We start from the raw sequence: 25,749 nt of genomic DNA, 5'->3' as shown, positions 1-25,749 counted from the left end.
AACATCAATCGGTGGGCATCTCCATAGCCCATTGATTAGCCACGTTGATGTGAGACTTTCTCCTTTTTTGTCTTCTTCACATAACCCCCCTCATTATATTCTATTCCACCCATAGTGCTATGTCCATGGCTCGCGCTCATATATTGCGTGAAAGTTTATAGGTTTGAGATTACTAAAGTATTAAACAATTGCTTGGCTTGTCATCGGGGTTGTGCATGATGAGAGCATTCTTGTGTGACGAAAATGGAGCATGACTAAACTATATGATTTTGTAGGGATGAAATTTCTTTGGCCATGTTATTTTGAGAAGACATAATTGCTTTGTTAGTATGTTTGAAGTATTATTATTTTTATGTCAATATAAATTTTTGTCTTGAATCTTTAGGATCTGAATATTCATACCACAATAAGAAGAATTACATTAAAATCATGCCAAGTAGCACTCCACATCAAAAATTCTGTTTTTATCATTTACCTACTCGAGGACGAGCAGGAATTAAGCATGGGGATGCTTGATACCGTCGGTGTTCTGGGAACGGGGGTCCCCAGACTTGCCTGCCTGCGGCTTGCGGCGTGGCTCAAAGGGGGGCCCAGCGCGGCCCATCTTCACCAACACAAACCCAAGACCCTCGCGAGGGGCCAAGCCTCACGGGGCGGACGACGCGGAGCTTCCTCAGGCACGGCCTCGTCAGGCTGGCTCACGAGGAGGCGGAGAGATCAAGGCGGGGTACCTCACGAGGTGCCCGTGACGCAAGCCATGACAACCGGGGGCGCCAGGTGGGTGCCAGCCCGCGCAGCGTCCTCCCTTCCTCTTTGGTGCAAAGGGGGCAAGCGCAGCCGCGAAGTACCGAGGCATCAGGCAAAGGTTGCCATTTTGGTGCAACGAGACCAAGACCAGGAGGACTACAAGACAGAGGTCACCGTGGAGCCCAAGACGGCGTCATCACCAGAGCTTTGCGCAGGCGAAGACTACTTTTGTCAGGATAGTTGATACTAGCTGTCCCCCTTCAAATTAGCCCGGCAATGTTGGCTCCCTTCCCGCTCGATATTTGGGAAGAGGACCAGGGCCTCTATAAATAGGACCAGCCACCCACAGCGCAAAGGGGGCAGGCAGGGAAAGAGAGAGAGAGGACGGACAAAGAGAGAGAGAGAGAGAGAGAGAGAGAAAGGCGACTGAGCTCCTCCCAGCAGTTCATCACCCCAGTCAAGAACAGACCCTCGCGAGGTTGTTCTTCCTTGTATTGTTCATCATCATCAGCCCAAGAGGCAATCCACCACACCACACACTAGTGTAGGGTATTACACCACAACGGTGGCCCGAACCAGTATAAACCCTGTGTCTCTTGCGTTGTTCTTTCCTTAGTTCAGATCCTAGCAAGGCGGGGGGGTGTAGGTATGTAGGAGGCGAAATCTCCGCGCGCACCCCAGTGTTCAAACCTCAAGGGTCTGCCGGAACCCGAAATCCGACATTTGGCGCGCCAGGTAGGGGGTGCGCCAGGATTCGTCTTCCACCACCCCGTTCTCCTCCGACCATCACGCCCATGTCTAACGCTTGTCGGGCCCGCGCTGAGCGCCGGGCTGCGCTCGCTTCCGCGTCGCCCAGACGGCCCCTGTCGGCAGGCGACCTCGCCGTTCCCCGTCACCTGCCATCAACGCCGCCACCGGCCCAGCGGTGGACGAGCATCAAGCATCGTCCCAGCATCCGTCCGTGCGGCAAGACGACCGCACCGCAACTCCCTCGCTCACCCCAGCTGGTTCTTCATCCCGCGCGCTCCGCGCGCCCATGGAGGCTCGGGCTGCACTCATCGCGGCGAACAAGCTCCTGCGCTACCGTCCCGTCGACGACGTCTACGAAGAATGGCTCGACCGCGTCGCCGAGCTCGTCTGCGCCGCAGGGGGCTCTCCTGCGCCGTCCGTTCCGCTGCACCGCACCCTGCCCCGCGTGGGCAGTGAAGCTCCGGCGGCGCCCCGGCCGCCTCCTCCTCAGGAAGGCGCCATGGCTCCAAGGCGCGAGGCCCCTGGGCGGAACCCGCTCCGTCAGGCGCCAGCGCAGCAAGAGCAGAGCTGTCAAGAAGTCCCTCGCCCACAAGAAGCTGCCCGGGCGCTCCCTGCTCCAGCACGTCGCGACCATGCTCCTGCTCCCGCGCGTCAAGACCCTGCGCCGCTCCCAGCTGCAATGCCTGGGGACATGCAAGACCAAGTTCCCCGTCATCCAAGGCCTCCCGTGGTCAGAGAAGGCTGTCGCGCCTTCACCGCCGAGCTACACAACGTCGCGTGGCCCGGCAAGTTCAAGCCAGACTTGCCTCCTCGCTACGACGACACGGCTGACCCTGCGGAGTTCCTCCAGCTCTACGAGCTGGGCATCGAAGCTTCCAACAGAGACGAGAAGGTCATGGCGAACTGGTTCCCCATGGCACTCAAGGACGGGGCCCGCACCTAGCTCCTGAACCTGGCTCCAGGCACAATCTCCTCCTGGGACGAGATGTGCACCCGCTTCATCGCCAACTTCCAAGGCACTCGCGACTGGCCACCCACCGTGAGCGACATGCGCCGCATCAAGCAACAGCCCGGGGAGACCCTGCAGAAGTACATCCAGCGCTTCAACAACGCGTGCCTCAAGATTCCCAAGGTGACTGAGGAGTCCATCATCTCGGCCTTCTCCGACGGCGTGCGCGACGTCAAGATGAAGGAGGAGCTGGCGATGCATGAAGACCTGTGCACTTCCTTGGAACTATTCAACCTGGCAACCAAGTGCGCCAGGGCCGAGGAAGGGCGTCTCTCCCTCCTCGAGCTGCCTGCCGCAGACCCGGAAGAGAAGAAGCCCAAGGCCAAGGATGTGAAGCACAAGGTGTGCCGTGCTCGCGGCAGAACCAGACACCAAGCGGGGTAGAGATCAGCCCGAACCTTCCAAGGGCAGCCGGTACTGTGTGTACCACGACCTCCACACCCACACACCAACGAATGTCAAGAGCTCCGAGCCGTGCGAGAAGGAAGGATCGGCCGTCGCCCTGACCGCAGTGACCGGGGCTACGACCGAGGAGGAGGAAGGAACGCAGGACGCTGAGAAGACCGTGGCCCGCGCCAAGGGTGGCGCGATCAACCTCGCGAGGATCGCTGGCAAGACCCGCCTCGCGAGGAAGGCTAGAGAGATCAGCCTCACGAGGGAAACTGGAGGGATCAGCCTCGCGAGGAGCGCCCGCAAGGCAACGCAGGCCTCCCACCGCTGCCACCGCAGCCAAGGAGAAACGAGGACCGCCACCAGGACGAGGGGGCTGGGGGCTTCCAGGAGCCGCGCGCGATCGCCTGCATCCTGGGCGGGGCACAAGCCCCAACCTCTCAGCGCATCTTCAAGTAGTTCGCCTGCGAAGTGAACGCAGTCCTCCCCAGGCTCGAAGCCACACGCCCTCTCAGGTGGTCGGCGTGCGCCATCACGTTCAGCTCAGCAGATCAGCTCAAGTGTGCGGCTACAGCCGGAGTCCTCCCGATGCTTTGTTCCCCAATCATCAGCAACGTGGTGGTCACCAAGACCCTCATCGATGGCGGGGCAGGGCTCAACGTCCTGTCCGTGGAAACATTCAACAACCTCCAAGTGCCCTACAGCCAGCTTCAGCCAACCAAGCCTTTCTCCGGTATCACCGACGGCTCCACGGTCCCGATTGGGCAGGTTCGCCTCCCTGTCACCTTCGGGGCACGCGACAACTACCACACCGAGCTCATCGACTTCGACGTCGCTCACATTCGCCTGCCATACAACGCCATCCTTGGGTACCCAGCGCTGGCCAAGCTCATGGCCGTAACTCACCACGGCTACAACGTCCTCAAGATGCCAGGAAGCGGCGGAGTCATCACGGTGCCATGTGAAGAGAAGGACGCGGTGTGTTCCCTGGAACGAGCCTTTCAGGCCGCGTCACTGGAAGACCCAGATCGTGGAAGCAGGAGGCCTCCCGAGACCGCCCCTAAGAAGAAGAAGACATCGTCCGGCCCGACCACTCAGGAGGAAGGCCCCTCTGGGCCCTCGCCTGCCCAGGGGAACCTCCTTCCATCGCATAGGAAAGCGCGCCCGGTGCCCTCCTCAGGCAGGGATCGGGGGCTCTCCCCTGGAGGGCCACCGACCTAGCCAGGGTCACGAGGGAGGCGCTTGGGCACCACATGGAGGCGTGTTTCGAAGCACGTTTCCCTCAAGAAGGAGCAAGGCAAGGAGATCCAGACCCTCAGGAGTTCGTCAGCAAGGCCATTCAGGAGCTACAGGAGTCAAGAGTCATGAAAGGCGGCCGCCGCCTACCCGCAGTGGCTCCCCATCCAGGCGAGGATGGTGGGCTGCGCGTCTGCATCGACATACCAGGGCTCAACCGAGTCGCCTCTCTGGAGCGCCTCTGGCCCTCGTGAGTGGGGCGCTGCGGAGGCCCACCCCACAGCTACGTTCGCATGCCTTACGGCTTGCCGAACGCGACTGACACGTACCAGCGCCTCATGAGGGGCATCACGGAGGCACGAGAGGCCAGGCGTTCCGCAGCCCTGGCAGGGATGGAGATGGCCCGTGAGGAGCCGCCAGCGCCTCCGGAGCCCCCCGAGGCCCCTAGGCCTGGGGGCTCGTGAGGATCGGCTCCCGCAGCCCACCGAGCCTGCTACAACAACGCTCCTTCATCCTCAACATCATCAGGTGACATCTTTCGAGTTTTATTTCCAGCTGGGAGCGCCCCCCAGGGCTGCATTATTCCCATGCCGCGTGGGTCCATCCCTGCGGCGTGTATCCCTTTTTTATTCCATGTTGTTAGCTTACCTTGTTGGGGGCACCCCTCGGGCTGCATGACCCCCAAGTCGCTCGGGCCTGACCCAGTGATGTCTGCATTCCCAGCATCTATTTGAACGAATCCACTCCTTCGCGGCTAATGTGCTTTACCTAGTTGCCTGCTCAGCTGACGCCAACTAACGGAGCTGCTCCCAAACGGCACGACGCTTGCGCATGGGTCCGTCCCTGCAACGCTGACAAACCTGAATGGCTGAGCTCTGGCCGCGGCAGCCCCGCATAGCGTCACCTCGTCAAGCCTTCAGTGCCTCACTACCCCTTGGAAGCAACCAACGGCTGACTGTCAGTTGTCATGGCAACCCCTTGTTTTTTTCTATGATGGACCTGCAGGACCTCCTGAAGGAGCTGTGTTAGGCGAGGCCCTTGCGGTGTCTCCTTCGCTCTCATCCGCGTGAACCGCTTGCACGTTAAAGGGGGGGTGCCTGAGCATCGCGACTCAGGGCTCCTACTGGCTCTCCAGCCCTCACCCTCTGGCCTTGACCACGGCATCGCGACCTGGCATACCAGCGACGGCTGAGACTCGCTCGAGGGCCGGGACCTGAGGACGTAGAGCAGAAAGGGGAGCGAAGGCGAGAGGGGAGAGACACACGAGGACCTCGCTGAGCAACCTCGCGCCTGCCGATGCACGGACCCGGCGACACACCAGAGAGCGGCCCCTGATCCTCGAGATAAGTCATCACCCGGAAGCGCCAGCTGCCGTGGCACCATCCCCGCACCTAATGCTATCACGTGTTAGCGACGCCGCTCTCCTTTCTCACCAAGCGACGACTGCTTGGGCGCCAAAGGGGACCTCCTGAGCATCGTGACTCAGGGGCTCTTACCGGACTCCGGGTTGCTCACCTCCTGGCCTTGACCACGGCATCGCGACCTGGCATACCAGCGACGGCTGAAGCCGCCTTGGGACTGGGACCTGTCGGTGCAGAGCACCAAGCCCTCGTGAGGTTCGAAAGGGAGGACTGAGATAAGACGGAATGAGCAACTCGCGCAATTCTACAACAAGGGTTGTATTAACAAACAGGATCACAGGCACCTTACAAGCCCCCACGGGGCGCGTTTTTGATTCCTCGCAGGGAACAGATCCTAAAGGGACTCAAACTACGCACGACCCTACAAAAGACGCCATCATCAACAGTGGGCCGTCAAGCACCGACGCCAACCCCATCCAGATCAGAGTCGGTGGCGGCCTGACGAGCCCGCCCTACTCCAGGAGCGGCGCCGGCTCGGGGGCTCGTAGCTGTCGTCGCTTGTCTCCGGAGTCGCGAAGAGCTCACCGGAGTCGCTGGAGCCTCCGACGCCTCCACCGCCTGAGGAGCCGCCAAGGGAGCGGTTGGCGGGCCCAGTCCTCGTCGCGGCAGGGTACGGGCCACCTTCCCCGGGGCAGCACTCCAGCCGGCGCTCGCTCGCATCGAAGACCTTGAAGAGCATCACCGAAGCACCGTCATAATCCAAGTGGACCGCGAAGACGCCCCTTACCCTGCAAACCCGGGTGATCTCTCTCCAGCCCCGAGACATGAAGACCTCGCCCGGGGCAACGACCGCGACCTCTGCCTCAGTCGCGAGGGTGCTGCAGCCGGTGTGCTGCAGCCAGAGCTCCAGGGGCTCCCCCTGCGGGATGATGGAGGCGGAGAAGGGAGGAAGGCGGATCCAAGACTGAAGAGGAATGGCGACGTGGAGCACGAACTCTTGGGAGGAGCCCTCGGTGTGGACCCCAGGAGGGACGACCCACACCTTCGTGACCCGTCGGCGCCGACGGCGGCGCCGCCCATGGCGGTCAGCATCAGCTCCTTCGGGGCCCTCGACGTGGGCGTACAATGGCAGCAGGAACCCTGGCGGCACCCGCTCGCACCAAGGCCTCGACACCATCTGAAGGGCCCCTTCGTCCGGGCCACAGGGGACGAGCCGTTTCTTCGGCGGAAGTGGGTCTGGATCCTCTCGGGGAGCTTTTCCTTTCTCTGCCGTCAGGAACCGGCGGATCGGAGCCATCGCAGCAAGACGGGGCAAGGATCGGAAAGAAGGAGAAGCAAGGAGGGATGGACTGGAAGGGCGCGCGCTGTCCCATACTTATGGCCGGCGAAGGCCAACCGCCGACCTCCACGACTACAGGTAATCATGACCCACTTTGCATGCAGGGACTTGTCCAATTCGTGCAGTTGCCGAGGCGCCATGGGGAAGTGGAGGCACCCACGTCCAATCAACCGCCACGCGGCGCCCAAGGCCGCAGGCTGTTAGGGCCCGCGGCGCTTCGCCCTTGCCCTTCCGCCTCCCTGCACGGCCAAGTCCGGGCGCGCCTTGGGCCCGGGGGCTACTGTCGGCGTTCTGGGAACGCGGTCCCCAGACTTGCCTGCCTGCGGCTTGCGGCGTGGCTCAAAGGGGGGCCCAGCACGGCCCATCTTCACCAACACAAACCCAAGACCCTCGCGAGGGGCCAAGCCTCGCGGGGCGGACGACGCGGAGCTTCCTCAGGCACGGCCTCGTCAGGCTGGCTCACAAGGAGGCGGAGAGATCAAGGCGGGGTACCTCACGAGGTGCCCGTGACGCAAGCCATGATGACCGGGGGCGCCAGGCGGGTGCCACCCTGCGCAGTGTCCTCCCTTCCTCTTTGGTGCAAAGGGGGCAAGCGCAGCCGCGGAGTATCGAGGCATCAGGCAAAGGTTGCCATTTCGGTGCAACGAGACCAAGACCAGGAGGACTACGATACGGAGGTCACCGTGGAGCCCAAGACGGCGTCATCGCCAGAGCTTTGCGCAGGCGAAGACTACTTTTGTCAGGATAGTTGATACTAGCTGTCCCCCTTCAAATTAGCCCGCCAATGTTGGCTCCCCTCTCGCTCGATATTTGGGAAGAGGACCAGGGCCTCTATAAATAGGACCAGCCACCCACAGCGCAAAGGGGGCAGGCAGGGAAAGAGAGAGAAAGAGAGGACGGAGAAAGAGAGAGAGAAAGGTGACTGAGCTCCTCCCAGCAGTTCATCACCCCAGTCAAGAACAGACCCTCACGAGGCTGTTCTTCCTTGTATTGTTCATCATCATCAGCCCAAGAGGCAATCCACCATACCACACACTGGAGTAGGGTATTACACCACAACGGTGGCCCGAACCAGTATAAACCCTGTGTCTCTTGCGTTGTTCTTTCCTTAGTTCAGATCCTAGCAAGGCAGGGGGTGCAGGTAGGTAGGAGGCGAAATCTCTGCGCGCACCCCAGTGTTCGAACCTCAAGGGTCTGCCGGAACCCGAAATCCGATAGATACGTCTCCAACGTATCTATAATTTTTGATTGCTCCATCCTATATTATCTACTGTTTTGGACATTAGTGGGCTTTATTATCCACTTTTATATTATTTTTGGGACTAACCTATTAACCGGAGGCCCAGCCCAGAATTGCTGTTTTTTGCCAGTTTTAGGGTTTCAAAGAAAAGGAATATCAAACGGAGTCCAAACGGAATGAAACCTTCGGGAACGTGATTTTCTCAACGAACAAGACCCAGGAGACTTGGACCCTACGGCAAGATACAAAAGAGGAGGCCACGAGGTAGGGGGGGCGCCTACCCCCCCCCCCAGGCGCGCCCTCCACCCTCGTGGGCCCCCTATTGCTCCACCGGCATACTCCTTCCTCCTATATATACCTACGTAACCCCAAACGATCAGATACGGAGCCAAAACCCTAATTCCACCGCCGCAACTTTCTGTATCCACGAGATCCCATCTTAGGGCCTGTTCCAGAGCTTCGCCGGAAGGGGCATCGATCACGGAGGGCTTCTACATCAACACCATAGCCCCTCCGATGAAGTATGAGTAGTTCACCTTAGACCTACGGGTCCATGGTTAGTAGCTAGATGGCTTCTTCTCTCTTTTTGGATCTCAATACAATATTCTCCCCCTCTCTTGTGGATAACTATTCGATGTAATCTTGTTTTTGTGGTGTGTTTGTTGAGGCCGATGAATTGTGGGTTTATGATCAAGTCTATCTATGAACAATATTTGAATCTTCTCTGAATTCTTTTATGTATGATTGGTTATCTTTGCAAGTCTCTTCGAATTATCAATTTGGTTTGGCCTACTAGATTGATCTTTCTTGCAATGGGAGAAGTGCTTAGCTTTGGGTTCAATCTTGCGTGTCCTTCCCCAGTGACAGTAGGGGCAGCAAGGCACGTATTGTATTGTTGCCATCGAGGATAACAAGATGGGGTTTTCATCATATTGCATGAGTTTATCCCTCTACATCATGTCGTCTTGCTTAAGGCGTTACTCTGTTTTCATTAACTTAATACTCTAGATGCATGCTGGATAGCGGTCGATGAGTGGAGTAATAGTAGTAGATGCAGGCAGGAGTCGGTCTACTTGTCTCGGACGTGACGCCTATATACATGATCATGCCTAGATATTCTCATAACTATGCTCAATTATGTCAATTGCTCAACAGTAATTTGTTCACCCACCATAGAATACTTATGCTCTCGAGAGAAGCCACTAGTGAAACCTATGGCCCCCGGGTCTATCTTCATCATATTAATCTCCTACTACTTAGTTATTTCCTTTGCTTTTTTACTTTGCTTTTATTTTACTTTGCATCTTTATCCCAAAAATACCAAAAATATTATCTTATCATATCTATCAGATCTCACTCTCGTAAGTGGCCGCGTAGGGATTGACAACCCCTTATCGCGTTGGTTGCGAGGATTTATTTGTTTTGTGCAGGTGCGAGGGACTCACGCGTAGCCTCCTACTGGATTGATACGTTGGTTCTCAAAAAATGAGGGAAATACTTACGCTACTTTGCTGCATCATCCCTTCCTCTTCGGGGAAAACCAACGCAGTGCTCAAGAGGTAGCAGCAACCAGTTGAGGAACATCTTCAATCCTAGACTCATCCAGGGATACACAATTATCCTCCGGCGGCCCAAACAACTGCTTATAGTATTCGGTTATGTAAAGTTTTAGGTTTTTCTGTCCTAGAATTGTCCCTTCGTCTTGTTCAAGCTGAAAGATTCTCTTCTTTCGATGCTTGCCATTAGCAATCATGTGAAAGAATTGAGTGTTCACGTCCCCCTGGACGACTTTGCGAACCTTAACCCGCAGCGCCCACTTCAATTCCTCCTCACGAAGAATCTCTTTCAATCTCATCTCCGCCTCTAGTTTTGCATTAAGCTTCGTGACTTAAAGAATCGTGGACTCGGCTTTTAGATCAAGGGACTGCATAAGTGTAAGGAGCCTTTCCTTTTCAACCTTATAAATCCCACTAAGATTGTAACGCCCACGATGCGGATATATCTCCCACGTGTCGCAGCACGACTTAGAGGCATAACCGCATTGTAAGCAATGTCGCAAGTGAGGTAATCTTCACACAACCCATGTAATACATAAGGGAAAAAGATACATAGTTGGCTTACAATCGCCACTTCACACAAAACATGAATAAAGCATTACATCATCCTGATGCAATCAAGGTCCGACTACGGAACCAAAATAAAAGAAGACTACCCCAAATGCTACACAGATCCCCGATCGACCCCAACTGGGCTCCACTACTAATCGACTAGAACGAAACAACCCAAAGGACAAGATCTTCATCGAGCTCCTCCTTGAGCTTGGTTGCGTCACCTGCTCGGTAACATCGGCACCTGCAAACTGGTTTTGGAAGTATCTGTGAGTCACGGGGACTCAGCAATCTCACACCCTCGCGATCAAGACTATTTAAGCTTATAGGAAGGGTAAAAGGTATGAGGTGGAGCTGCAGCAAGCGACTAGTATATATGGTGGCTAACATACGCAAATGAGAGCGAGAAGAGAAGGCAAAAGCACGGTCGATAAACTATGATCAAGAAGTGATCCTAGAACAACCTACGTCAAGCATTACTCCGACACCATGTTCACTTCCCAGACTCCGCTGAGAAGAGACCATCACGATTACACACGCAGTTGATGTGTTTTAATTAAGATAAGCTTCAGGTTTTCTACAGCCGGGCATTAACAAATTCCCATCTGCCCATAACCGCGGGCACGGCTTTCGAAAGTTCAAATCCCTACAGGGGTGTCCCAACTTAGCCCATCACAAGCTCTCACGGTCAACGAAGGATACTACTTCTCCCAAGACAATCCGATCAGGCTCGGCATCCCGGTTACAAGACATCCTCGACAATGGTAAAACAAGACCCGCAAAGTACCCCGAATGTGCCGACAAATCCCGATAGGAGCTGCACATATCTCGTTCTCAGGGCACACCGGATTGTCCAAGGTTCCGGTAGACCAGCCCAGAGTTGCCCCTGGTGGCCACCGGCAGCTGACAGGTTGGACCAACACTCAGAGGAGCACTGGCCCGGGGGTTAAAATAAAGATGACCCTCGGGAGCGCGACTGCCAAGGGAAAAGAAAAGGTCTAGGTGGCAAATGGTAAAACCAATGTTGGGCCTTGCGGGAGGAGTTTTATTCAAAGCGAACTGTCAAGGGGTTCCCATTATAACCCAACCATGTAAGGAACGCAAAATCCGGGAACATAACACCGATATGACAGAAACTAGGGCGGCAATAGTGGAACAAAACACCAGGCATAAGGCCGAGCCTTCCACCCTTTACCAAGTATATAGATGCATTAATTAAATAAGAGATATTGTGATATCCCAACAAATATCCATGTTCCAACAAGGAACAAACTCCAATCTTCACCCGCAACTAACAACGTTATAAGAGGGGCTGAGCAAAGCGGTAACATAGCCAAACAACGGTTTGCTAGGACAAGGTGGGTTAGAGGCTTGGCTTAACAATATGGGAGGCATGATAAGCAAGTGGTAGGTATCGCAGCATAGGCATATCAAAAGAGCGAGCAACTAGCAAGCAAAGATAGAAGTGATTTCGAGGGTATGGTCATCTTGCCTGAAATCCCGCAAGGAAGAAGAACGAGTCCATGAAGAAGACAAACGGACGTAGTCGAAGGGGTCCTCACAAACGCGACGTTATCGGAACCAATCCGAAGAAGCAACACCGGAAAGAAGCACACAACATAGTAAACAACCAACACATAATCATGGCATGACGCACAACCAAGTATGATGCATGTCCGGTTTAATGATACATGGCATGGAAAAGTGCACAAACAATCCTACAAATTAAGTGGAGCTCAATATGCAATGAGTTGCATATTGACGGAACACTACATTCAAGTTATTTAGTTCGATCTCGTTTATGTACCCAACAATATTAAATGTTGTTAAACATGGCAAGAGGGTGAAGCAAAAGAAACTACCTATCTAGACAAGTTTAAATGAGGCCGGAACAACAAGCAACAAGTCCGGAAAAATCCTCATGAGCATAATTATGGGTTTGGTATTGTTCTGCCCTAAACCATATTTTATAGTTGTTAAACATGCAAAGAGATACCACCATGTTAAACTATGCATTTTTCTACCCCATCTACATATAAAGTTTATACAATTTGGAGCTACGGTTATTTAGTTATGAATTAAAGCATTTTAACATGGCATAGAGAAAAAATTAATCAAACAACATTTAAACATTTTAAATATGGATGAAAATTGCATATTATGAAACTAGACAAGATTCTAAGCATTTTTCATATATTAAGTTTTTACATGTGATGCTTAGTTTGTGAGTTAAAATATGCATGATTTTAGGGGTCTAAACTGCAAAACTGCCGTTCTCTGGAATAATAACTAAATCGCAGAACTGAGAAAAAAAACAGATATCGGGCCGAAACTGAATGGCCCAACAGTGCGCAGGGGCAAACGGGTAGATGGGCTGGGGTTTCTCACCATGGGCCAAAGCCCAGATCTAGAGAGGTAGGCCGGCCTTGCTGGAAAAGAAAAGGTGGGCCGGCTCGGTCAAAACGGAGAGAGTCAACACGGGCACCGCTACTCGTCCTCAGCGCAGAGAAGCAGGGCGCGGCAGCTGCAGAGGTTCGTCTCTGCTCGAAGCAGAGCGAGCGGAGGCCGGCGACGGTGGACTAGGCTAAGGGCGGCGCGCCAGCGTGGGTAGAAGAAGTAGACGCGGAAGCTGGCGGCATGGGTGACATGGATCCGGGCGGTGGAGGTCGTCGGGGTCCTGTTCCCTACCGAATCGAAGCAGAGGCGGCTCCCTGTACTTGGCGGGGCGGCGGGGAACCGAACCGATTCGGCCGGAGTTGAGGTGGAGGAGGCAGGGCTTGCCGGCGGCGTGGCCGGATGCGGAGGTCCGCCTGCTGCAGTGGCTCAAGGAAGAGATGACGGAGGGGCGCGGCTCCAGGCGCAGGACGGCGAGGCGAGGGACTTGGCGAGGCGGCGACCTGCGAGATTCACCGGCGTCTGCACTCGCGGCAACAGGGAGGCCGGCGGGACGAGCAGGATGGAGAGGATGCGGCAGCGGGGTTCAGATGCCACGGCGGACTCCAACGATTTGGTGGGGCGGCGGGTCGAAGCGGACGAGCAGACTTGACGCGCGTGCGGTCCAGGCAGTCGAGGTGACGACGCCTTGGAGGCACGGTTCCCTGTGAGAGGAAGCAGGGAGATGAGAGGGAGAGAGAGAAAGGGAAGGGAAAGGCAGGGGCGCAGGGGAGCTATTGGACCGGCGACTGGACTCCGGCGAGTCGCCCATGGATCGGGACGAGGAGGTTGCGGCCTCGAGGAGAAAGCAGAGGAGGAGCTCCTCTCTTGTGGGCTTGATCGAGGCAAGGAGGAGGATTTGGTGGTGGCTGGCTGGTGGATCGGGAGGAGGCTGCGGGATTGGCCAGATGGGGAATTCAAGGGAGAGGAGGTGGGTGGATCGGGGAGGATCCCGATGAGAGAGTGGCGGCGGCCGAAAGGGAAAGATGGGACAAGTGCCCTCGGTTTTAGGGTTTTGTCCCGATTTAGACTAAGGCGTATATATAAGGAAAACAGGGAGAGTTTAGGGGCTAATCCGTCCCTCCGATTAAAATCGAGCGGTCGAGAAAAATACACTAGGAAGCCCAAATAACAAAACGGAGACGTTTTGTAGATGTTTGGGGATGATCCGGACCCAACGGTGATGACTGCCCGGGTCGGGTCCGAGACAGCTTTTCGGACGCGCGCGCGAGGAGGCTGCGAGCTGACGAGAGAGGTTAGGTTGGGCCTGGCGGTAGGTAGTGGTCTGTGCAGAAGGCCTCAGGCTGAGAAAAGAGAAGAGAGAAAGGCCCGGCGACTGTTTCCGGAGACCGAAAACGTCCGACGCTAGACCAGCTATATTGCCGCTATAGTTATCCGTTGGGGCGTCAAACGGACTCCGAACAAGATGAAACTTGGCAGGCGGCCTATCTACACTATAACAACACCGCATGCCAACTTTCAACCCATTCCGAGAACATTTTCCGGCCACTTATAAAATAATATTTCGGACGTGCCACGGGCACGTGCAAGGGTGTCTGGACTCAGAACGGACAACGGAAGAAACAAGGAGGCCGGGACGGATGCAAGTTTTGAAAACATGATGATGCAATGCACATGATGACATGGCAAGATGCAACACGCAAGCAAATGACATGGCAACGTCGGCAAATAACTGTAAGACACCTGGCGCATCGGACTCGGGGCGTCACTAAAGGAAATATGCCCTAAAGGCAATAATAAAGTTATTATTTTATTTCCTTATATCATGATAAATGTTTATTATTCATGCTAGAATTGTATTAACCGGAAACATAATACTTGTGTGAATACATAGACAAACTAAACGTCACTAGTATGCCTCTACTTGACTAGCTCGTTAATCGAAGATGGTTATGTTTCCTAACCATAGACATGTGTTGTCATTTGATTAACGGGATCACATCATTAGGAGAATGATGTGATTGACATGACCCATTCCATTAGCTTAGCACCCGATCGTTTAGTATGTTGCTATTGCTTTCTTCATGACTTATACATGTTCCTATGACTATGAGATTATGCAACTCCCGTTTGCCGGAGGAACACTTTGTGTGCTACCAAACGTCACAACGTAACTGGGTGATTATAAAGGAGCTCTACAAGTGTCTCCAAAGGTACATGTTGGGTTGGCGTATTTCGAGATTAGGATTTGTCACTCCGATTGTCGGAGAGGTATCTCTGGGCCCTCTCGGTAATGCACATCACATAAGCCTTGCAAGCATTGCAACTAATGAGTTAGTTGCGAGATGATGTATTACGAAACAAGTAAAGAGACTTGCCGGTAACAAGATTGAACTAGGTATTGAGATACCGACGATCGAATCTCGGGCAAGTAACATACCGATGACAAAGGGAACAACGTATGTTGTTATGCGGTCTGACCGATAAAGATCTTCGTAGAAAATGTAGGTGCCAATATGAGCATCCAGGTTCCGCTATTGGTTATTGACTGGAGACGTGTCTCGGTCATGTCTACATTGTTCTCGGACCCGTAGGGTCCGCACGCTTAATGTTACGATGACAGTTTCATTATGAGTTTATATATTTTGATGTACCGAAGATTGTTCGAAGTCCCGGATGTGATCACGGACATGAAGAGGAGTCTCAAAATGGTCAAGACATAAAGATTGATATATTGGACGGCTATATTCGGACACTGGAAGTGTTCCGGAGAAGTTTCGGATAAAACCGGAGTACCGGGGGGTTACCGGAACCCTCCCGGGGGTTAATGGGCCTCATGGGCCCAAAGTGGAGAAGAGGAGGGGCGGCCAGGGCAGGCCGCGCGCCCCCTCCCCCTCTAGTCCGAATTGGACAAGGAGGGGGGCGGCGCCCCCCTATCCTTCCTCTCCTGTCTCCCTTCCTTCCCCCTCTCCTAGTTGGACAAGGAAAAAGGAGGGAGTCCTACTCCCGGTAGGAGTAGGACTCCTCCCTGGCCGGCCGCCCCTCCCCCTTGCTCCTTTATATACGGTGGCAGGGGGCACCTCTAGACACACAAGTTGATCTTGGAGATCATTCTCTTAGCCGTGTGAGGTGCCCCCCTCCACCATAATCCTCGATAATATTGTAGCGGTGCTTAGGCGAAGCCCTGCGACGGTAGAACATCAAGATCGTCACCACGCCGTTGTGCTGACGGAACTCTTCCCCGACAATTTGCTGGATCGGAGTCCGGGGATCGTCATCGAGCTGAACGTGTGCTAGAACTTGGAGGTGCCGTAGTTTCGGTGCTTGACCGGTCGGGCCGTGAAGACGTACGACTACATCAACCGCGTTGTCATAACGCTTCCGTTGTCGGTCTATGAGGGTACGTAGACAACACTCCCCCCTCTCGTTGCTATGCATCACCATGATCTTGCGTGTGCGTAGGAAAATTTTGAAATTACTACGTTCCCCAACAGTGGCATCCGAGCCTAGGTTTTATGTGCTGATGTTATATGCACGAGTAGAACACAAGTGAGTTGTGGGCGATATAAGTCATACTGCTTACCAGCATGTCATACTTTGGTTCGGCAGTATTGTTGGATGAAGCGGCCCGGACCGACATTACGCGTACACTTACGCAAGACTGGTTCTACCGACGTGCTTTGCACACAGGTGGCTGGCGGGTGTCAGTTTCTCCAACTTTAGTTGAACCAAGTGTGGCTACGCCCGGTCCTTGCGAAGGTTAAAACAACACCAACTTGACAAACTATCGTTGTGGTTTTGATGCGTAGGTAAGATTGGTTCTTGCTTAAGCCCGTAGCAGCCACGTAAAACTTGCAACAACAAAGTAGAGGACGTCTAACTTGTTTCTGCAGGGCATGTTGTGATGTGATATGGTCAAGACATGATGCTAAATTTTATTGTATGAGATGATCATGTTTTGTAACCGAGTTATCAGCAACTGGCAGGAGCCATATGGTTGTCGCTTTATTGTATGCAATGCAATTGCGCTGTAATGCTTTACTTTATCACTAAGCGGTAGCGATAGTCGTGGAAGCATAAGATTGGCGAGACGACAACGATGCTACGATGGTGATCAAGGTGTCGCGCCAGTGACGATGGTGATCATGACGGTGCTTCGAAGATGGAGACCACAAGCACAAGATGATGATGGCCATATCATATCACTTATATTGATTGCGTGTGATGTTTATCTTTTATGCATCTTATCTTGCTTTGATTGACGGTAGCATTATAAGATGATCCCTCATAAATTATCATAGTAAAAGTGTTCTCCCTGAGTATGCACCGTTGCGAAAGTTCTTCGTGCTGAGACACCACGTGATGATCGGGTGTGATAGTCCCTACATTCAAATACAACGGGTGCAAAACAGTTGCACACGCAGAATACTCAGGTTTAACTGGACGAGCCTAGCATATAACAGATATGGCCTCGGAACACGGAGACCGAAAGGTCGAGCGTGAACCATATAGTTGATATGATCAACATAGTGATGTTCACCAATGAAACTACTCCATCTCACGTGATGATCGGGCATGGTTTAGTTGATTTGGATCACGTGATCACTTAGAGGATTAGAGGGATGTCTATCTAAGTGGGAGTTCTTTAGTAATATGATTAATTGAACTTAAATTTATCATGAACTTAGTACCTGATAGTATCTTGCTTGTTTATGTTTGATTGTAGATAGATGGCCCGTGTTGTTGTTCCGTTGAATTTTAATGCGTTCCTTGAGAAAGCAAAGTTGAAAGATGATGGTAGCAATTATACGGACTGGGTCCGTAACTTGAGGATTATCCTCATTGCTGCACAGAAGAATTACGTCCTAGAAGCACCGCTGGGTGCCAGGCCTGCTGCTGGAGCAACACCAGATGTTATGAACGTCTGGCAGAGCAAAGCTGATGACTACTCGATAGTTTAGTGTGCCATGCTTTACGGCTTAGAATCGGGACTTCAACGACGTTTTGAATGTCATGGAGCATATGAGATGTTCCAGGAGTTGAAGCTAATATTTTAAGCAAATGCCCGGATTGAGAGATATGAAGTCTCCAATAAGTTCTATAGCTGCAAGATGGAGGAGAACAGTTCTGTCAGTGAGCATATACTCAAAATGTCTGGGTATAATAATCACTTGATTCAATTGGGAGTTAATCTTCCAGATGATTGCGTCATTGACAGAATTCTCCAATCACTTCTACCTAGCTACAAGAGCTTCGTGATGAACTATAATATGCAAGGGATGGATAAGACAATTCCCGAGCTCTTCGCAATGCTAAAAACTGCGGAGGTAGAAATCAAGAAGGAGCATCAAGTGTTGATGGTCAACAAGGCCACTAGTTTTAAGAAAAGGGCAAAGGGAAGAAGAAGGGGAACTTCAAGAAGAACAGCAAGCAAGTTGCTGCTCAGGAGAAGAAACCCAAATTTGGACCTAAGCCTGAAACTGAGTGCTTCTACTGCAAGCAGACTGGTCATTGGAAGCGGAACTGCCCCAAGTATTTGGCGGATAAGAAGGATGGCAAGGTGAACAAAGGTATATGTGATATACATGTTATTGATGTGTACCTTACTAATGCTCGCAGTAGCACCTGGGTATTTGATACTGGTTTTGTTGCTAATATTTGCAACTCGAAACAGGGACTACGGATTAAGCGAAGATTGGCTAAGGATGAGGTGACGATGCGCGTGAGAAATGGTCCCAAAGTCGATGTGATCGCGGTCGGTACGCTACCTCTACATCTACCTTCGGGATTAGTATTAGACCTAAATAATTGTTATTTCGTGTCAGCGTTGAGCATGAACATTATATCTGGATCTTGTTTGATGCGAGACAGTTATTCATTTAAATCAGAGAATAATGGTTGTTCTATTTATATGAGTAATATCTTTTATGGTCATGCACCCTTGAAGAATGGTCTATTCTTATTAAATCTCGATAGTAGTGACACACATATTCATAATGTTGAAGCCAAAAGATGCAAAGTTGATAATGATAGTGCAACTTATTTGTGGCACTGCCGTTTGGGTCATATAGGTGTAAAGCGCATGAAGAAACTCCATATTGATGGACTTTTGGAACCACTTGATTATGAATCACTTGGTACTTGCGAACCGTGCCTTATGGGCAAGATGACCAAAACACCTTTCTCTGGTACTATGGAGAGAGCAACGGATTTGTTGGAAATCATACATACAGATGTATGTGGTCCCATGAATGTTGAGGCTCGTGGCGGATATCGTTATTTTCTCACCTTCATAGATGACTTAAGCAAATATGGGTATATCTACTTAATGAAACATAAGTCTGAAACATTTGAAAAGTTCAAAGAATTTCAGAGTGAAGTTGAAAATCATCGTAACAAAAAATAAAGTTTCTACGATCTGATCGTGGAGGAGAATATTTGAGTTACGAGTTTGGTGTACATTTGAAACAATGCGGAATAGTTTCGCAACTCATGCCACCCGGAACACCACAGCGTAATGGTGTGTCCGAACGTCGTAATCGTACTTTACTAGATATGGTGCGATCTATGATGTCTCTTACTGATTTACCGCTATCGTTTTGGGGTTATGCTTTAGAGACGGGCGCATTCACGTTAAATAGGGCACCATCGAAATCTGTTGAGATGACGCCTTATGAACTATGGTTTGGCAAGAAACCAAAATTGTCGTTTCTTAAAGTTTGGGGCAGCGATGCTTATGTGAAAAAGCTTCAACCTGATAAGCTCGAACCCAAATCGGAGAAATGTGTCTTCATAGGATATCCAAAGGAAACTATTGGATACACCTTCTATCACAGATCCGAAGGCAAGACTTTTGTTGCTAAATTCAGAAACTTTCTAGAGAAGGAGTTTCTCTAGAAAGAAGTAAGTGGGAGGAAAGTAGAACTCAATGAGGTAACTGTACCTACTCCCTTATTGGAAAGTAGTACATCACAGAAAACGGTTTCTGTGACACCTACACCAATTAGTGAGGAAGCTAATGACGATGATCATGAAACTTCAGAACAAGTTTCTACTGAACCTCGTAGATCAACCAGAGTAAGATCCGCACCAGAGTGGTACGGTAATCCTGTTCTGGAAGTCATGCTACTAGATCATGATGAACCTACAAACTATGAAGAAGCGATGGTGAGCCCAGATTCCGCAAAATGGCTTGAAGCCATGAAATCTGAGATGGGATCCATGTATGAGAACAAAGTGTGGACTTTGGTTGACTTGCCCAATGATCGGCAAGCAATTGAGAATAAATGGATCTTCAAGAAGAAGACTGATGCTGACGGTAATGTTACTGTCTACAAAGCTCGACTTGTCGCAAAAGGTTTTCGACAAGTTCAAGGGATTGACTACGATGAGACCTTCTCACCCGTAGCGATGCTTAAGTCTGTCCGAATCATGTTAGCGATTGCCGCATTTTATGATTATGAAATTTGGCAGATGGATGTCAAAAATGCATTCCTGAATGGATTTCTGGAAGAAGAGTTGTATATGATACAGCCGAAAGGTTTCGTCGATCCAAAAGGAGCTAACAAAGTGTGCAAGCTCCAGCGATCCATTTATGGACTGGTGCAAGCCTCTCGGAGTTGGAATAAACGCTTTGATAGTGTAATCAAAGCATTTAGGTTTGTACAGACTTTTGGAGAAGCCTGTATTTACAAGAAAGTGAGTGGGATCTCTGTAGCATTTCTGATATTATATGTGGATGACATATTACTAATCGGAAATGATATAGAATTTCTGGATAGCATAAAGGGATACTTGAATAAGAGTTTTTCAATGAAATACCTCGGTGAAGCTGCTTACATATTGGGCATTAAGATCTATAGAGATAGATCAAGACGCTTAATTGGACTTTCACAAAGCACATACCTTGACAAAGTTTTGAAGAAGTTCAAAATGGATCAAGCAAAGAAAGGATTCTTGCCTGTGTTACAAGGTGTGAAATTGAGTAAGACTCAATGCCCGACCACTGCAGAAGATAGAGAGAAAATGAAAGATGTTCCCTATGCTTCAGCCATAGGCTCTATCATGTATGCAATGCTGTGTACCAGACCTGATGTGTGTCTTGCTATAAGTCTAGCAGGGAGGTACCAAAGTAATCCAGGAGTGGATCACTGGACAGCGGTCAAGAACATCCTGAAATACCTGAAAAGGACTAAGGATATGTTTCTCGTATATGGAGGTGACAAAGAGCTCATCGTAAATGGTTACGTTGATGCAAGCTTTGACACTGATCCGGACGATTCTAAATCGCAAACCGGATACGTGTTTACATTAGACGGTGGAGCTGTCAGTTGGTGCAGTTCTAAACAAAGAGTTGTGGCGGGATCTACATGTGAAGCAGAGTACATAGCTGCTTCGGAAGCAGCAAACGAAGGAGTCTGGATGAAGGAGTTCATATCCGATCTAGGTGTCATACCTAGTGCATCGGGTCCAATGAAAAATCTTTTGTGACAATACTGGTGCAATTGGCTTGGCAAAGGAATCCAGATTTCACAAGAGAACCAAGCACATCAAGAGACGCTTCAATTTCATCCGGGATCTAGTCCAGGTGGGAGACATAGAGATTTGCAAGATACATACGGATCTGAATGTAGCAGACCCGTTGACTAAGCCTCTTCCACGAGCAAAACATGATCAGCACCAAAGCTCCATGGGTGTTAGAATCATTACTGTGTAATCTAGATTATTGACTCTAGTGCAATTGGGAGACTGAAGGAAATATGCCCTAGAGGCAATAATAAAGTTATTATTTTATTTCCTTATATCATGATAAATGTTTATTATTCATGCTAGAATTGTATTAACCGGAAACATAATACTTGTGTGAATACATAGACAAACTAAACGTCACTAGTATGCCTCTACTTGACTAGCTCGTTAATCGAAGATGGTTATGTTTCCTAACCATAGACATGTGTTGTCATTTGATTAACGGGATCACATCATTAGGAGAATGATGTGATTGACATGACCCATTCCATTAGCTTAGCACCCGATCGTTTAGTATGTTGCTATTGCTTTCTTCATGACTTATACATGTTCCTATGACTATGAGATTATGCAACTCCCGTTTGCCGGAGGAACACTTTGTGTGCTACCAAACGTCACAATGTAACTAGGTGATTATAAAGGAGCTCTACAAGTGTCTCCAAAGGTACATGTTGGGTTGGCGTATTTCGAGATTAGGATTTGTCACTTCGATTGTCGGAGAGGTATCTCTGGGCCCTCTCGGTAATGCACATCACATAAGCCTTGCAAGCATTGCAACTAATGAGTTAGTTGCGAGATGATGTATTACGAAATGAGTAAAGAGACTTGCCGGTAATGAGATTGAACTAGGTATTGAGATACCGACGATCGAATCTCGGACAAGTAACATACCGATGACAAAGGGAACAACGTATGTTGTTATGCGGTCTGACTGATAAAGATCTTCGTAGAATATGTAGGAGCCAATATGAGCATCCAGGTTCCGCTATTGGTTATTGACTGGAGACGTGTCTCGGTCATGTCTACATTGTTCTCAAACCCGTAGGGTCCGCACGCTTAACGTTACGATGACAGTTTCATTATGAGTTTATATATTTTGATGTACCAAAGATTGTTCGGAGTCCCGGATGTGATCACGGACATGACGAGGAGTCTCGAAATGGTCGAGACATAAAGATCGATATATTGGATGGCTATATTCGGACACCAGAAGTGTTCCGGAGAAGTTTCGGATAAAACCGGAGTACCGGGGGGTTACCGGAACCCCCCCCCCCCCGAGGGTTAATGGGCCTCATGGGCCCAAAGTGGAGAAGAGGAGGGGCGGCCAGGGCAGGCCGCGCGCCCCCTCCCCCTCTAGTCCGAATTGGAGAAGGAGGGGGCAGCGCCCCCCCTTTCCTTCCTCTCCTCTCTCCCTTCCTTCCCCCTCTCCTAGTTGGACAAGGAAAAAGGAGGGAGTCCTACTCCCGGTAGGAGTAGGACTCCTCCCTGGCGCGCCTCCTCCTGGCCGGTCGCCCCTCCCCCTTGCTCCTTTATATACGGGGGCAGGGGGGCACCTCTAGACACACAAGTTGATCTTGGAGATCGTTCTCTTAGCCGTGTGATGTGCCCCCCTCCACCATGATCCTCGATAATATTGTAGCGGTGCTTAGGCGAAGCCCTGCGACGGTAGAACATCAAGATCGTCACCACGCCGTCGTGCTGACGGAACTCTTCCCCTACAGTTTGCTGGATCGGAGTCCGGGGATCGTCATCGAGCTGAACGTGTGCTATAACTCGGAGGTGTCGTAGTTTCGGTGTTTGATCGGTCGGGCTGTGAAGACTTACGACTACATCAACCGCGTTGTCATAACGCTTCCGCTGTCGGTCTACGAGGGTACGTAGACAACACTCTCCCCTCTCGTTGCTATGCATCACCATGATCTTGCGTGTGCGTAGGAAAATTTTAAAATTACTACGTTCCCCAACAGTCACAACACTCCACCACTACGAGAGGATCTCGTCCCGAGATCTAGGATGGCACCGGAGGGAAAAACGGAAGAGAAAGAGAAGAGGTAAAACTAAGTTATTTCTTTGACAAACGAGTGAAACCAAAGAACCTTGAAAGTTTAAACCATCTCGAGAAAAGAATACAACAGAGATAAACGTAATTGACAATCTCCGTCAGAAAAGAGGAACAAGGAATAACAAATTCGGGAAGCACTCCGGTTGAAAAGAAAAGGAATTGAATAAGAACTTGGTAAGATGAGAAGATACTTGATGAAATGACAACACACTGCCTCCGGAACTATTGAATGAATGGAGCAAGGGGTAAGAAAGATCTCAGACAGCACTCCGGTTGAAAAGAGATGCAAGGCTTGATAAGGTGAAAAGAACTTGAGCAAAAAGGGCACAACACTCTGGTTAAATGGATAGGCATGAAAAGAACATGATCTTTGACAAAACGAAATGATGGGTGAAAAGAACAACATCGCAAAGCCTCCAGAACAAAATAATAGAAGATAGATAATTGAAATAGGAGAATGGAGAAGAAAATGCCAACTTCTCTCACAAAAGAGCTTGAAAAGGCATACTTAGGAGAAGGGTCGAACGGAGTAGTTGGAAAAACAACGACGAAAAGAGTAAGCTTGTTGTGGGCTTATGGAAAACATCTCAAAACTGAGTTGAAATTCTGCCACTGACGGAAACGATAGATTGGATTGATATCAACAAGGATACGAGAAGCTTATATCACCAGGAGGATAAATGAAGGACTTGGATCATTTATAAGCACCATAGATAACAACAATCCTTAGGGAAGGCTTTAGATGAAATATAACCCCAAGATAATTCCAACGAAGAGGTTGATGGATTTAAAATATCTCATTCTTGATAACTTGTGAATCACGAAGCACGAAGGGAAATGATCAAGAATGACATAATACCACCTCCAAAGATGAGGTAAAAAGAATTGCACTCCGGATTGCAAGATGAAGAAAGCTTGATCTCCTCTGAAAAGAATCTTGATGAACACTTCGAGAAGGAATTAAATCCTTTATGAACCATCATGCAAAACCTTCATGAAGAACTCCGGTAAACAAAAGAATGATCAAACGAAAGGAAAGAGAAGTTGAAAACACAAGGTGAATCCTTGTAACGATTTAGGTGAATCTCCGTGGTGATATAATTGAAAGAGGTTGGAACTCCGGGAAAAAGAGAAGATGAACAATTGACAACGAGAATTAGTCATTGTGAACAAACTCCGGAGGAACGAATCCATCATTTGGATGAAGCAAGAATAAGAATTATCGTATGCGTATCCTTCACCAATTTAAGTTGATGGCAAGCAACGGGTTTGGCATACTACTTATTCTCGTAGAAAAGATTTAGATAGATATAGCGCCAACTTTAGAAAGGTCTTCCACGAACCATCGGTAGGATTGGAAAGAACGAATGAATTGATATGATAAACCAGGAAGAGAAATCTTGAATGAACCACTGTAAGAATTGAAAATCAACGAAGAAAAGATAAAGAAACATCGCGAAGAATTAGCAAATGAACGAAGAAGCTTGAGGGGATTTAGATACATGAGAACGAAGAGATCAAGAACTGATTAGAGGATATTTGATCGATGCACCGGTAAGATTAGGTGAACGATAACTGAAAACTGGGAATGAATAATTATGAGATGATGGGCTCCGGAGAATCAAATTGAAAATACTCTGAATTACTCTAGATGGGTGAAAATAATATCTCACAATCAAAAATAGTTATGAGAGGATGGCAACAAGCTAGAATCACGAATCTCTGAGAGAACGGACAAGATTTGGAGGTAAAACTCTTCTTCGGTCTTCAAATGTTGAGAATGACGATGAGAGACAGCACCATGAATTGTTGAGATACTCCGGGATGACGAATAGAAAGGTTGAACCAAATGATGAAAAGAATTTGAAAGATCTTGGAGAAATACATATGACTGATGATGAATCATTCTTATGACAAATTTGGAAAAGAATTTGAAAAGCTCCGGAAGAATAAGAAGAGTCAGGTAAGATCCTGGGAAAGACTTGTGGGTTAGGACCCACTCAAAAGAAAACACCGTTGAACGATTTAAAAGAGAGAATGCACCGGTTGAATTAAAAGGCTTGAATGAGATAATATCCTCAAAATAGGTTGAATGGATCTTGAATGACTAGACGAGCCTTTTGAGATATCTTGAGCACTTCGGAACAATTGAATAGCGAGAAATGGATGATTAAGAGGTGCACCGGCATGAGAAAGCATGGAAACGAGGAAAGGATATGATCAACAAAGCTTGACTTGAATCCACCGGAGAAGAAAACGAATGAAGAATGATGAACTTGAGGCCCCATTAGTATCTTCATGAGAATCACCAGGTAAGAACATTGAAAGAAAGGAATGGAGAAAATTCACATGAATAAAATGGATACTTGATTAAGATATATGAGTCCTTGAAGAAAAAGGGTGGGAGGGCGAGAAAACAAAGACAACTTAGGACGGATGAAACAAACAACGTTGAGAAGACTTTGAGTTGATCTTGCGGATGTTGAAATGAACGGATCCACTTGAAGAGAGACACGCCGGTTGAAAAGAATTGACATGACAATCTCGATTATCATGAAGGATTAGTATTCACATAGAGGTATGA

The 25,749-nt window shown here is 49.9% G+C and overlaps 1 long non-coding RNA gene across 1 annotated transcript; it reads right to left on the bottom strand.

Annotated features, from left to right (window-relative positions):
• Window positions 1-10,001: 10,001 nt before the first annotated feature.
• On the bottom strand, window positions 10,002-14,115 carry LOC147966056 (uncharacterized). Its single transcript, XR_015608719.1, has 2 exons — window positions 11,673-14,115; window positions 10,002-10,431 (listed from the first exon to the last, which is right to left on the bottom strand). It is a non-coding gene; the product is annotated as an uncharacterized LOC147966056 (long non-coding RNA).
• Between the last annotated feature and the right edge of the window lie 11,634 nt (window positions 14,116-25,749).

The sequence above is a fragment of the Triticum urartu genome, chromosome 6A, assembly GCF_056163025.1.
Source record: "Triticum urartu cultivar PI428250 chromosome 6A, HENAU_Tu73, whole genome shotgun sequence".
Taxonomy (NCBI): Eukaryota; Viridiplantae; Streptophyta; class Magnoliopsida; order Poales; family Poaceae; genus Triticum; species Triticum urartu.
Note: the sequence above shows the minus strand (reverse complement) of the source record. Positions and strands in the feature narration are given on the sequence as shown.